Below are 14,865 nucleotides of genomic sequence, written 5' to 3' on the forward strand. Positions count from 1 at the left end.
GTGACCTGACACCTGACAAGACCACAACAATAAAGGCAGTGCCTCATAATTACCCAAACATGGTTGGACATAGTGGCTTACACCTGTAATCCTAGCACTCTAAGAGGCTGAGGTGGAGGGATTGCTTGAGCTCAGGAGTTTGACACCAGCCTGAGCAGGACTGAGACCCCATCTGTACTAAAACTAGAAAAATTAGCTGGCCATTGTGGTGGGCACCTGCAGTCCTAGCTATTTGGGGGGCAGAGGCAGGAGGATTGCTGGAACCCAGGAGTTTGAGGTTGCTGTGAGTGACACTATCACCAGGGTACTCTAGCCTGGGGCAACAGAGTAAGACTGTGTCTCAGAAAAAAAAAAATCTAAAGGCATTCAGAGGAAAAGAAAAGGATGGTGAAAGACCACATTAACATGAAAACTGCCTAGGTACTACATCTCTACAAAATACTTAAAAAATTATCCGGGTGTGGTGGTACACACCTGTAATCCTAGCTACAGGTAAGACTGAGATGGGAAGATCTCTTGAGCCTAGGAGTTCAAAGTTAGAGTGACCTATGTATTGTCTTGATACTGCACTACAGCCTGGTTGATAGAGACAGGCACAGTCTCAAAAAAATGGAAGGAAGGAAGGATGTAAGGGAGGGAAGGAGAAAGGGGGGAGGGGAAGGGAGGGAGGGAAGGGTATCAAGTTAAGAATAGGATAATTAAAAAAAAAAGAATAGGATAATTAAATTTCCAATCTCAGTTGGAAACAGAAATGGCAGAAATTATAGCAGGAGCAAAGAAAATGAAAAAAATATATTGAAAGATACTTGTGAAGAAAATGTAAAGTTCTGATGTCTGCTATTTCAAAGTCAAAGGAAAAATCATGCTCTTGGAAAGGGTTGATATTTAAAACTTTGCCAAAGAATAGTAAGTAACAAACACTACAGAAATGGCATGGGGGAGAGGGAAGGAAGAGGAGGAGGAAAGGAAGAGAAAAAAGGAGAGTTAGTTTAGTGTAAGAGCACTATATAAATATTATTACACTTTCCAATAAAAGATACCTAAATTTAACAATGTTGATATTTAATCAGAAACCAAGAAGAAATCTGGTATAGGTCTTTTATCTTTTATCTAAAATCCTTGGGGCCACATGTGTCGCTGAATTTAAATTTTTTCATAGGTTAGGAATACACTATATTACCTATACTTAACATATGGTGTCTTGGGCAGTAACCCTTAATCAAACACATCAATATTTCTACAATGAATGTATCAACAGTCATACTGAATGGAATAAATGAAAATTTAAAATAGACTCATGTCAGTTCAGATCAGATTTTGCCAATAAATGAATTAAGAAAAAAATTGGGGGCTAGTGCCTGTGGCTCAAAGGAGTAGGGGAACAGCCCCATATGCCAGAGGTGGCAGGTTCAAACCTGGGCCCGGCCAAAAAAAAAAAAAAAAAAATTTTTTTTTTTGGATTTTGGAATTACAGACAAGGGATTCTGAAGCTCTATCAGTAGAGCCACAAATCTTACTATATTAAGTAACAGAACATCATCATGGGAAATACAGAGCAAGCATGATATTAAATGAAAAGATTTTCTGAAAACCAAATAAGTACCCAGAAAATATAATGAGTTTATTTTTCTCTTAAGAAAAAAAAAGCATATGTATTAATGGTTACCATATGGGTGTTACTTGGTTTATACTTGGGTGACTTTATGTGACATAAGTTTTTCACAATACCTGGAACATCTCCCCAAATATTCCCATGACTGACTATTTCAGATCTCCGTTCAAATATTACTTCTTTGGAGAATATTCCTTTATCACTCTATGTAAAATATAAGGTGGGAGGTATGCACACACACTATCACACAGAAACACTTTCCCTTTTCCTTTAGAACTTATCACTGCCTAGAATTATATTATGTATTTGTTTACTATCTATCTTACTTACACAGACTGGAAACTCTGTGAATCTACAACAATGTCTAGCAAACAGACATTTGAAAAATATTGTTCAACAAATAATCCAAGAAAATAAGGCTGACTGATAAAGGTTTGTAAGAACTAGTCCTGATTTAGTAGGTCATCCCTAATTTTCAGAAGGAAGTTTAAGGAAAAAAAAAACCACTATCTAAACACAAGCTGTAATATGTTTATGTACTTTCTCTATTAATGGGATTCCAAAATAATAATACAAAAAATGTTTTATTATATACATACTTACCAAGTAAAGACTAATCCTTACATTTACTGTTGTGAACTTACATTTTTTATTGGTACATAATGGATGTACATATTTGGGGGTACCTTGATAATACATTTATAATTTGTGAAGATCAAATTGGTATAAGTGGGATATTAAAGTTTTGTTTTCTTTATGCTAAGAACATTCAAATTATTCACTTCTAACTATTTTGAAATATATAGATTACGAACTATAGTCACCCTGCTGCTGCTCTATCAAGACACTAGGTCTCATTCTTCTAAGTATATATTTATATCCATTAATCAAATTTTCTTCATCATCCTTTCCCCTCTACCCTTCCTAGCTACTAGTAAGCACCAATCTACTTTCGATCTTTGCTTTTTTAGCTCTCACATATGAGTAAGAACATGTGATATTTGTCTTTCTGTGTTTGGCTTGTATCACCTAACACAATGGCTTCCATGTTGCTGCAACCCATGTTGTTGCAAAGGACAGGCTTTCATTCTTTTTCATGGCTGAATAATATTCCAGTATACTTGTATCACATTTTCTTTATCCATTGTTGGGCACTTAGGTTGATTCTGTATTTTGGCTATTGTGAGCACTGCTGCAACAAACATGGGGGTACAGATATCTCCTTGATATACTGATTTCTTCTCTTTTGAATATATACCCAGCAGTGGCATTGCTGGATCACATGTAGTTTTATTTTTAGTGTTCTGAGAATCTTCCATATAATTTTCCATAGCAGCTATATTAATTTACATTTCTACTGAAATATGGGGGTTCCCCTTTCTCCACATCCTTATCAGCATGTGCTCTTGTCTTTTTTTTTTTTTTTTTTTGGAGACAGAGTTTCACTATGTCGCCTCGGTAGAGTGCCGTGGTGTCAGAGCTCACAGCAACCTCCAACTTTTGGGCTTAAGCGATTCTCTTGCCTCAGCATATCAAGTAGCTGGGACTACAGGTGCCAAATATAATGCCCGGGTACTTTTTTGTTGCAGTTGCCATTGTTGTTTGGCAGGCCCGGGCTGGATTTGAACCTGCCAGCTCTTGTGTATGTGGCTGGTGCCCTAGCCGCTGAGCTATAGGTGCCAGGCCATGTGTTATTGTCTTTTTAACAAAAGCCACATTAGGGTGGCACTTGTGGCTCAGTAGGTAGGGCGCTGGCCCCATATAGCGAGGGTGGTGGGTTTGAACCCAGCCAATACCAAACTGCAACAAAAAATAGCTACTTGGGAGGCTGAGGCATTAGAATCGCCTAAGCCCAGGAGTTGGAGGTTGCTGTGAGCTATGACACCATGGCACTCTATCAAGGGTGATAAGGTGAGACTCTGTCTCTAAAAAAAAAAATAATAGGAGGTGGACTAAAGATGGTGGCCAAATAACAGCTTCCCTGCAACTGGGCATGGCAAGTCTGGGTAGATAAGACTCCAGACATCTCTGGCTGGTGGAATCTGCCTATAATCATCCCTTTGAGGATACAGGGAGTCAGCAAGGGACCTCTGGACCCCAAAAGGAGGACAAAAACAGTGGAAAATTGGCAAGTGGTTGCGTGTGTTCGATCGACCTAATCCCGCCGACAACCGTTAAGTACAAGCAGCAGTGAGACTGCAAACCGGAATGGCCATACCTGTGAATTGTTTTGGTGTTTTTGGACTTGGCACTCAGTTGAACTGCCTTGGGGAGAGCTTGAGCAGGAGTGTGGACAACTTTGAGCACTGTGTAGGACCCCAGACTGAGCCACTGAGCTGTGTCGCAGGGAGCTATTGTAGAGAACTGCACTGGCAAGCTCCGCCCTCAGGGTCACAGAGCAAGGATCGGGTGGGACCTAGTAAGCTAGTGACTGAAAACCTGAAGGCGGGACTGAGCTGCCTTACAGCCTTAACCCTTAGGGGCAAACTGAGACAGTTTGGGCACACTGGAGACTCGGGCTGTTGCCCTGGGTAAAGTGCCGTGGTGTCACAGCTCATAGCAACCTCAAACTCCTGAGCCTGGCGCTGCCCGGACCTCCATAAGAGCTGCGCCATGAACCCCGACCCGTGACCCGCACCCACCGGGCCTCTGCGTGCCCTGACCAGGAACTGTGGGAGCCGCACAACCTTACGTCCTCCCTCCTATGTCCTCCAGGCCTCCACACTGGCCCGCTTGTCTGGCCAGGGATACTGGAGGCTGCGTGCCCTCTGGAGCCCTCTCTGCCTCTGCACAGAACCCTTCTCCAGGCCAGAGACTGCTGAAGCCTTGGGCGCTCTGTGCCAAAGTGTCTGGGCGCCAGGCACTCCCAGAACCATGTGCACCACCTCTTGCCTGTTGCTGGATCCGGGTGTGTCACACACAGGTGCTGCTTCCACAACCAGAACTCCCTAGCTGGAGCAGCCCCAGAGGAACTACACAGGGTCACTCCCTACAAAGATCAAGCATTAACAGAATGATCCTGCTGGGGTCTAATCTTGGAGACACCTCCCCAACTCTGAGGAAGGCCAGAGGCAACGGTGAAAAACAATCATGAGGCGAAATCAACAGAAAAACTCTGGCAAAATGAATAATCAGAGTAGATCAATTCCACCAAGGATAAATGGGGCAGACGCAGCACAAGATTCCATGCACAAATAGTTGAGATGTCAGAAATTGAATTCAGAATCTGGATAGCAAATAACATCAAATTAGAACTCCAAGCAGAAACCCAAGAGACATCTCAAGAATTCAACAAATTCAAAGACCAAATGACCAAAGATTTTGACACACTGAGACAAGAAGTTGCAGCCCTCAAAGATCTGAGAAACACATAGAATCCCTCAGTAACAGAATGGAGCAAGCAGAAGAAAGGATTTCTGACACTGAAGACAAAGCTTTCGAACGCTCCCAAACTCTCAAAGAGGAAGAGAAATGGAGGGCAAAAACAGATCACTCTATCAGAGAGCTCTGGGATAATTCGAAGAAAACCAATATTCGTCTTACAGGGATCCCCGAAAGCGACGAAGTGGCTTCACAAGGCACAGAGTCTCTTCTCCATGAGATTATGAAGGAGAACTTTCCAGACATGCCAAGAGAGTCTGAAATTCAGATAGCAGACAGTTTCAGAACTCCAGCACGACTCAACCCAAATAAGACATCCCCCAGACACGTCATAATCAATTCCACTAAAGTTAATATGAAGGAGAAAATTCTGAAAGCAGCCAGATGAAAGAAAACCATTACCTACAAGGGGAAGAATATTAGAATAACTGCAGATCTCTCTGCTGAAACCTTTCAAGCTAGAAGAGGATGGTCATCGACTTTTAATCTCCTAAAACAAAATAACTTTCAACCCAGGATCCTGTGCCCAGCTAAACTGAGTTTCATTTATGACGGAGAAATTAAATACTTCAATGACATTCACTTGTTGAAGAAATTTGCCATAACTAAACCAGCTCTCCAGGATATTCTCAGACCTGTCCTCCATAAATACCAGTGTAATCCTCCACCACAAAAGTAAACCCACCCAGAAAATTTTGATCAAATTCCAACTTGCACAGTTGCAAAAGGATTAAAAATGTCCACCGGACTCTCAAAAGGCTTATCAATATTCTCAATTAATGTGAATGGTTTAAACTGTCCTCTAAAGAGGCACCGGTTGGCTGACTGGATACAAAAACTCAAGCCAGATATCTGCCGTATATAAGAATCTCATCTTACGTTCAAAGACAAATATATTTGGTCATCTATATTCTAGGCAAATGGAAAGCAGAAAAAAGCAGGTGTTGCAATCCTTTTTGCAGACACAATTGGCTTTAAACCAATCAAAATAATTAAGGATAAGGATGGACATTTCATATTTGTTAAAGGTAATTCTTAATATGATGAGATCTCAATTATTAATATTTATACACCCTACCACAACGCACCTCAATTTATAAGAGAAACTCTAACAGACATGAGCAACTCTATTTCCTCCACTTCCATAGTAGTTGGAGATTTTAACACCCCTTTAGTAGTGCTGGATAGATCCTCCAAAAAGAAGCTAAGCAAAGAAATTTTAGATTTAAACTCAACCATTCAACATATGGACTTAACAGACATCTACAGAACATTTCATCCCAACAAAACTGAATACACATTCTTCTCATCAGCCAAGGGAACATACTCCAAAATCGACCACATTCTAGGCCACAAATCTAACCTCAGCAAATTTAAAAAAATAGAAATTATTACTTGCATCTTCTCAGACCATCATGGAATAAAAGTTGAATTCAATAACAACAGGAACCTGCATACCCATACAAAAACATGGAAGCTAAACAACCTTATGCTGAAGGATAGATGGGTTATAGACGAGATTAAGAAGGAAATCACCAAATTTTTGGAACAAAACAACAATCAAGATATGAATTATCAGAACCTCTGGGATACTGCAAAGGCAGTCCTAAGAGGGAAATTTATAGCACTGCAAGCCTTCCTCAAGAAAACGGAAAGAGAGGAAGTTAATAACTTAATGGGACATCTCAAGCAACTGGAGAAGGAAGAACACTCCAACCCCAAACCCAGCAGAAGAAAAGAAATAACCAAAATCAGAGCAGAACTAAATGAAATTGAAAACAAAAGAATTATAGAACAGATCAATAAATCCAAAAGTTGGTTTCTTGAAAAGATCAATAAAATAGATAAACCTTTGGCCAACCTAACCAGGCAAAAAAGAGTAAAATCTCTAATTTCATCAGTCAGAAATGGTCATGATGAAATAACAACAGACCCCTCAGACATACAAAAAATCCTTAACGAATACCACAAGAAACTCTACTCTCAGAAATATGAAAAGCTGAAAGAAGTTGACCAATACCTGGATGTACGCCACCTACCAAGACTTAGCCAGAATGAAGTGGAAATGCTGAACAGGCCTATATCAAGTTCTGAAATAGCATCAACTATACAAAATCTTCCTAAAAATAAAAGCCCAGGAACAGATGGCTTTACGTCAGAATTCTACCAAACCTTTAAAGAAGAACTAGTACCTATATTACTAACCTCTTCTAAAATATAGAAAAAGAAGGAGTATTACCCAACACATACTACGAAGCAAACATCACCTTGATCCCCAAACCAGGGAAAGACCCAACAAGAAAAGAAAATTATAGACCAATATCACTAATGAACATTGATGCTAAAATACTCAATAAGATCCTAACAAACAGAATCCAACAACACATCAAAAAAATTATACACCATGACCAAGTGGGATTTATGCCACAGTCTCAGGGCTGGTTCAATATACATAAATCTATAAATGTAATTCAGCACATAAACAAAGTAAAAAATAAAGACCATATGATTCTTTCAATCGATGCAAAAAAAGCTTTCAATAATATCCAGCATGCCTTCATGATCAGAACACTTAAGAAAACTGGTATAGAAGGGACATTTCTTAAACTAATAGAGGCCATCTACAGCAAACCCATAGCCAATATCGTATTGAATGGAGATAAATTGGAATCATTTCTACTTAGATCAGGAACCAGGCAAGGTCTTCCATTGTCTCCATTGCTCTTTAACATTGTAATGGAAGTTTTAGCCATTGCAATTAGGGAATAAAAGGCGATCAAGGGTATCCACATAGGGTCAGAAGAGATCAAACTTTCACTCTTCACAGATGATATGATCGTATATCTGGAAAACACTAGGGATTCTACTACAAAACTTTTAGACGTGATCAAGGAATACAGCAATGTCTCAGGCTACAAAATCAACACCCATAAATCTGTAGCCTTTATATATACCAACAATAACCAAGCAGAAAAAACAATCAAGGACTCTATTACTTTCACAGCAGTGCCAAAGAAGATGAAATATTTGGGAGTATACCTAACAAAGGACGTGAAAGATCTCTACAAAGAGAACTATGAAACTTTAAGAAAAGAAATAGCTGAAGATGTTAACAGATGGAAAAACATACCATGCTCATGGCTGGGAAGAATCAACATTGTTAAAATGTTCATACTACCCAAAGCAATATATAATTTTAATGCAATTCCTATTAAAGCTCCATTGTCATATTTTAAAGATCTTGAAAAAATAATACTTCGTTTTATATGGAATCAGAAAAAAACTCAAATAGCCAAAACATTACTCAGCCATAAAAACAAAGCAGGAGGAATAACACTACCAGACCTGAAACTGTACTATAAATCAATAGTGATTAAAACAGCATGGTATTGGCACAAAAACAGAGAAGTAGATGTCTGGAACAGAATAGAGAACCAAGAGATGAATCCAGCTACTTACCGTTATTTGCTCTTTGACAAGCCAATTAAAAACATTCAGTGGGGAAAAGATTCCCTATTTAACAAATGGTGCTGGGTGAACTGGCTGGTGACCTGTAGAAGATTGAAACTGGAGTCACACCTTTCACCATTAACTAAGATAGACTCTCACTGGATAAAAGATTTAAACTTAAGACATGAAACTATAAAAATACTTGAAGAAAGTGCAGGGAAAACTCTTGAAGGAATTGGCCTGGGTGAATATTTTATGAGGAGGACTCCCCAGGCAATTGAAGCAGTATTAAAAATACACTACTAGGACCTGATCAAACTAAAAAGCTTCTGCACAGCCAAGGACATAGTAAGGAAAGCAAGCAGACAACCCTCAGAATGGGAGAAAATATTTGCAGGTTATACCTCTGATAAAGTTCTAATAACCAGAATCCACAGAACTCAAACGTATTAGCAAGAAAAGAACACGTGATTCCATCTCAGGGTGGGCAAGGGACTTGAAGAGAAACTTCTCTAAAGAAGACAGACGCACAATCTACAAACACATGAAAAAAAGCTCATCATCGTTAATCATCAGAGAAATGCAAATCAAAACTTCTTTGAGATATCACCTAACCCCAGTAAGAGTAGCCCACATTACAAAATCCCAAAACCAGAGATGTTGGCGTGGATGTGGAGAAAAGGACACACTTCTACACTGCTGGTGGGAATGCACACTAATACGTTCCTTCTGGAAAGATGTTTGGAGAATACTTAGAGACCTAAAAATACACCTGCCATTCGATCCTATAATTCCTTTACTAGGTTTATACCCAGAAGACCAAAAATCACAAAGACATCTGTACCAGAATGTTTATTGCAGCCCAATTCATAATTCGCTAAGTCATGGAAGAAACCCAAGTGCCCATCGACCCACGAATGGACTAGCAAATTGTGGTACATGTATACCCGGAATATTATGCAGCCTTAAAGAAAGATGGAGACTTTACCTCTTTCATGTTTACATGGATGGAGCTGGAACATATTCTTCTTAGCAAAGTATCTCAGGAATGGAAGAAAAAGTATCCAATGTACTCAGCCCTACTATGAAGCTAAATTATAGCTTTCACATGAAGGCTATAACCCAACTATAGCACGAGACTATGGGGAAAGGGCCAAGGAAGGGGAAGGGAGGGGGGAGGTAATGGTGGAGGGAGGGTAATGGGTGGCGCCACACCTATGGTGCATCTTAGAATGGGTACAGGCGAAATTTACTAAATGCCTACATACAGTAACTAAGAAAATGCCATAAAGGCTATGTTGAACAGTTTGATGAGAATATTTCAGATTGTATATGAAACCAGCACATTGTACCCCTTAATTGCACTAATGTACACAGCTATGATTTAATAATAATAAAAAATAATAATAATGAAAGCCATTTTAATTAGGGTTTAGATAACATCTTGCTATGACTGTAATTACATTTAATAATTTTATTTGAGATTTCATTTATGTAGACAAGAAAAAGCATACTCAAATTATTTTTTAAACACTGTGAGAGAAAATATTAAAGAAAAAGCTTATTTTAGGCTCAGCACCCGTAGCACAAGTGGTTACGGCACTAGCCACATACACCGAGAGTGGTGGGTTTGAGCCCAGCCCAGGCCAGCTAAACGACAACAACTGCAACAACAACAGAAATAGCTGGGCGGTGAGGCAGGTGCCTGTAGTCCCCAGCTACTTGGGAGGCTGAGGCAAGAGAATCGCTTAAGCCCAAGAGTTTGAGGTTGCTGTGAGCTGTAACGCCACAGCACTCTACTAAGGGTGACATAGTGAGACTCTGTCTCAAAAAAAAAAAAAAAAAAAAAGAGCTCATTTCATATTTCTTACTTGGAATAGTCTTTATTTAACCCTGACACATTTCATTCACCATAGAAAGAAAGCCCAAGGGAAATGAGCGAGCGGGGAGGAAGTGGAGAAAGAGGGGTGGGGATTTACAGTGTATGGCACACCTCTTGGGGCCAGGACACAATTATAAGAGGGATTTTATATCTAGCAAATGCAGTTAGTGTAACCTAATTCTTTGTACCCTCAATGAACCCCAAACAATAAAAAAGAAAGAAAGCCCAATGATTTTCTTCATCTAATTGCTAAATACTACTGTATTAGGTTGTAAAAATGATCTGGATGAGGTGCAGAGGATAGTGGTATCTGGTTGTATGTATCAGGTCTGATTATTAAATTTTCAAACTCATTCTAGAAAAAGTGCTATATGCCTCATTGCTGAATATCACTATGGCCACCTTTGAAGTACTCCCCTTGGAAAGCTATGCACTGATGCTAGTGCTTAGTCTACCCATCATAGCAATTTTGGAAGTCTTTTTCTGGAATGACTATCAGAACTGTTGTTGTATGCAGTCTGACAATCAAGTTCATGAACTTGCCACCATGCGCTTACATTGGCAGCACTGCACAAACAACTCAGTAAGGTTTCAATGTCTCACATCTGTGTTTGTGTCAATGTGTGGCAGTGTCTTACTGAGTGGTGTTCATTAGTGTTGCTGAGTGTTTTTGTGTGCAGTGCAATGACAGCTCTGATAGTCATACCAGAAAAAGAGTTCCAAAATTGCTTTGAAGGGTAAACTAGGAGCTGGCATCAATGTGTAGCTTCCCAAGGGGAGTACTTCAAAGATGACTGTAGTGTTGTTCAGCAATGAGGCAGGTAGCACTTTTTCTAGTATAAGTTTGCAAATTTAATTGTCAGACCTCATATGCATGAATGGATTCACTGTTATATTCCAGGTAGTAAAATGGCAACATATTGATATTTTAAAGTAAGCAAACAAAGGAGTTTCAGGGTCACCATAAAATTTGCAACAAAGTTCAACAGTTCTTTCTTATTTAGATAGATTAACTCTTTGGAAAAACCCAGCTTTCCTCTCTATATCTAATCTCTTCCGCTTTTTAGTTCTGACATTTGAATTATTTTTATTTATTTATTTATTTATTTTTGAGACAGAGGCTCCCTTTCTCACCCTTGGTAGAGTGCTGTGGCGTCACAGCTCACAGCAACCTCAAACTCTTGGGCTTAAGCAATTCTCTTGGCTCAGCCTCCCAAGTAGCTGGGACTACAGGCACCCGCCACAGTGCCCAGCTATTTGTTGTTGTTGTTGCAGTTGTCATTGTTGTTTAGCTGGCCCGGTCTGGGTGCGAACCCACCAGCCTCGGTGCATATGGCTGACACCGTGACCACTGTGCTACGGGCACCAATCCTTGAATTACTTTTAAAGAAAAGAAAAGGAAAAGGTATCAATAAAAACTTAGACCACATCCTTGGCAAAAGTATCAAGAATAACTACCATTTTCAAATTACAATACTTGTAGCCTACACATTAATATTACACTGATTATAGAAAATGTATGATGATAGTATTTTAATATCTGTTACTTTTGCTTTTGTCTTTTTTCCCCATTACTTTTAAATCAGAAAGAAGGAAAAAAATACTCCAATTTTCAAAATGTTATCCCATATTCTGCAAGGATTTTCTATTAGAATTCATTTAAAAATAGAAATTGAGGTTTTCTATGGGAAAAATGAACCCTTGGAATAAGAAAAATTAGCACACACATCTGGCTCTGGTGCTATTAACCAATGACTCCAAGATGGGAGGAGGTTGATCAAAAAGATGAAACCAGATGACTGACACCAAAAAGATCAGGGGCTCATAGATACATAAAATTTAATGAATGAGATAAAGTTTAAATAATTACCGGTCCCTTTACTCTCAAGTTGCATGTTATTATATAGTGAGTTTCATCTGAACAAACACATTTTGGTGCTGTTGTAGGTGGAGGAAGAGAAATTATTTTCCCCAGCTTTACACCCTCAACAGAGAAGGTCCTGCTTACCTGCTTATAAGAGAAAACTAGTTCAATACCAGGTTAATAATTTAAGGAATAGGCTAAACCATCCACTTCAACAACTCCAACACAAACAAAGAAAAAGCTCTCCTTGTTTAAATGAAAATTCAAGATTGCTAGTATAGTCTGTGGGTTTCAGACCACATATGAACTCTACAAGTCTCATAGGTCTGACCCTTGTCTTCAAGTCCCTAAACTGAAATAAAACCAGATAAATGCCTGAGGAACCACTTCACACCCTAAACACGTGCAAACTTTGTTCAACAGAACACTTTACTGCCAAAATGGACTTGGCAGAAGTTTGGAGCAAAGGCCCCCAGGCTGCATGATTTGCTGGCACCAAAGAGCTCTAAAATCTTAACATAATACTACTGAGTTTGAATACTACCAATTTGCTTTAAGACTCCTAACCCAAGTTTGTCTTGAGAAGCTGCCATCAAGAAAGACTTTATTAATACTTTATCCTCTATTCAGAAATAATTTTATTTATGATTGTTGATTGACATACCTCAATATTCTCTGGTAGCTGTATTTACACAGAAAACTGAGTACAGTCTTTTTGAAATGTATGTAAGTGCAATTTTATTGGGTTGCTTGGATAAAGGGGTACAGAGAGAAGTGTGCACACAAAATTAACTAAGACAAAGTTCTACTTAGAAAACAATCCAAATAATCCTCATATATCTGCCCTCAAAAATATGGGAGAAATTTCAATAAAGAATTACCTGTAAATTGCTACTTTTACATCTGGTTCAGCTTGTTTTCTCAATTCTCTAAGTTTGAGTAATGGTGGTTTGCCTTGCAGTATTGAGAAACTATGGTTTGCTTTGGGAAATTATCTTGTGCTATGTTTCAATAAGAGACCAGGTTTAAAGATGATGTTTGCTCCTTATAATACAAAAAAAATTTTTTTGGAAATTTTCTAATCTTTTCCCTCAGTAGCTGCATGAACTTTATTAATGTCTCTTATAGCTTGTTTTTCCTCCTCGAGAACCTCCTAAGTATTCTAATTCTCAGCTCTGATTTCATATTTCTGCTCTCTCCTAATCTCTACAATGCAAGTTAGAAACATGTAGGACAAAGTACTCTTTAGGATATTAAATTGCAGAAGACTGTAGTTGAAAAAATATTTATATAGTAGTGCTGCCACCTAAAGATGAGGTGAATAAAGAAGCAATTCGAAGGAAATGACCCATCACTCTCCAACCAATCTCAAAAATTTTCTCATTTCTAACCAGGAATTAATAAGCCTTTTCTTGTTGTTAGTAAATTGACTTGTTTCACAATAACTTATTGCTGAGCTGTAATTTCCTATGCAGAAAATTTCAAACTCAAACCTTTTATTGAGTCCTCCGGGATTCTTCTCAGCCATTGGGCACTGTCTACAATACATAACAAGGGCATCAAAAGATACCTGGAAGAAAACAATTGAGGGATTCCTGGTTTAGTGGATAAAGCAGGTAACAATAGACCTATGCTTTTCCCTCTATCAGTGACAAACTCCTTTAAATTCTGAGCAACTGACTTCTATTTTGGTAACTCAATTTTTTCATCTGTAAATGGCATTAATTACATCTCATTCCCACTTGCTTCGTCAGCTTAATTGGACAAGCTTTGGGGAAACGGTCCTCTAAGAAATGGATTTAAAAGTCTACCACTGCCTAATAAAACAGTATTTGCAAAGTAATTTCAGAATAAAATATACTCAAATATGTTAGGACAGTAACTAAGTTTACCTAAATTACAGGTTAACTTCTTGGAGGTATACTTAAATAATAAAAAGATAGTAAGGGCGGTTTTCTATTTATTTTGCAGCAGATAACCATTAGCTGATCCACGTTACTTGCATGTAAGGCAGTGTTGCAGAATGAAGATGCGACAGCGTACAAATCAAGGAAAAGAGTTACCTTGCACCAAAAATCTTGCCAAACTTCTGGTAAGATTTCAAGAAAACTGTCTTGAAGAACATTTTATAGTTCTATATCTCACCCCTGCATAGCAATTTATGAAAATTAACTTTTATTCTCTCCCATTCGGCCTAAGGAGGCATAAAATATCAGAGTTTTGTCCTTAGTCACATTCCCTCAAAAGGGCCCGACTTCACCTACACTGCGTGGGAGACTGGGCAGCAACCCCAAGCTTCCTGTCAAAGATTCCTGGGGCTAGAGCCTGAACCTGTCCTAGTCTCTTTCTTCTTTATGCTAATTATGCCCCTCTCAGCGGGTGTCTGAAGGCCAAGGTGAGACCCTCCCGGGAGATGAAAGGCCTATTTCCTCCGGAGAGATGGAGCCGAGTGGGGGCGGGGGCGTGTGACGAAGTGGTAGCGGAAGCCGCAACTACGCTGAGGGCCCTAAGTTGGAGCTGGTGCAGGCCCTACGGGGTTCTCCCCCGCTTGAGCCTGGCTTTGGCCTTCGGCAGCTCGGCGAGGGGCTAAGTCCAACTTGGGGCGCTCCGGGAGGGCGGTGGGCGGAGGAAGTGCGGGCACAGAGGCCACAGACAACCCCCTCCTTAGACGCGCTC

The 14,865-nt window shown here is 39.4% G+C and overlaps 1 long non-coding RNA gene across 1 annotated transcript; it reads right to left on the minus strand.

The window, feature by feature from the left end:
* Positions 1-11,603: 11,603 nt before the first annotated feature.
* LOC128568692 (uncharacterized) lies at positions 11,604-14,683 on the minus strand. The gene is made up of 3 exons (XR_008375195.1): positions 14,253-14,683; positions 13,683-13,759; positions 11,604-11,705 (listed from the first exon to the last, which is right to left on the minus strand). It is a non-coding gene; the product is annotated as an uncharacterized LOC128568692 (long non-coding RNA).
* Between the last annotated feature and the right edge of the window lie 182 nt (positions 14,684-14,865).

The sequence above is a fragment of the Nycticebus coucang genome, chromosome 17 (genome assembly GCF_027406575.1).
Source record: "Nycticebus coucang isolate mNycCou1 chromosome 17, mNycCou1.pri, whole genome shotgun sequence".
Taxonomy (NCBI): Eukaryota; Metazoa; Chordata; class Mammalia; order Primates; family Lorisidae; genus Nycticebus; species Nycticebus coucang.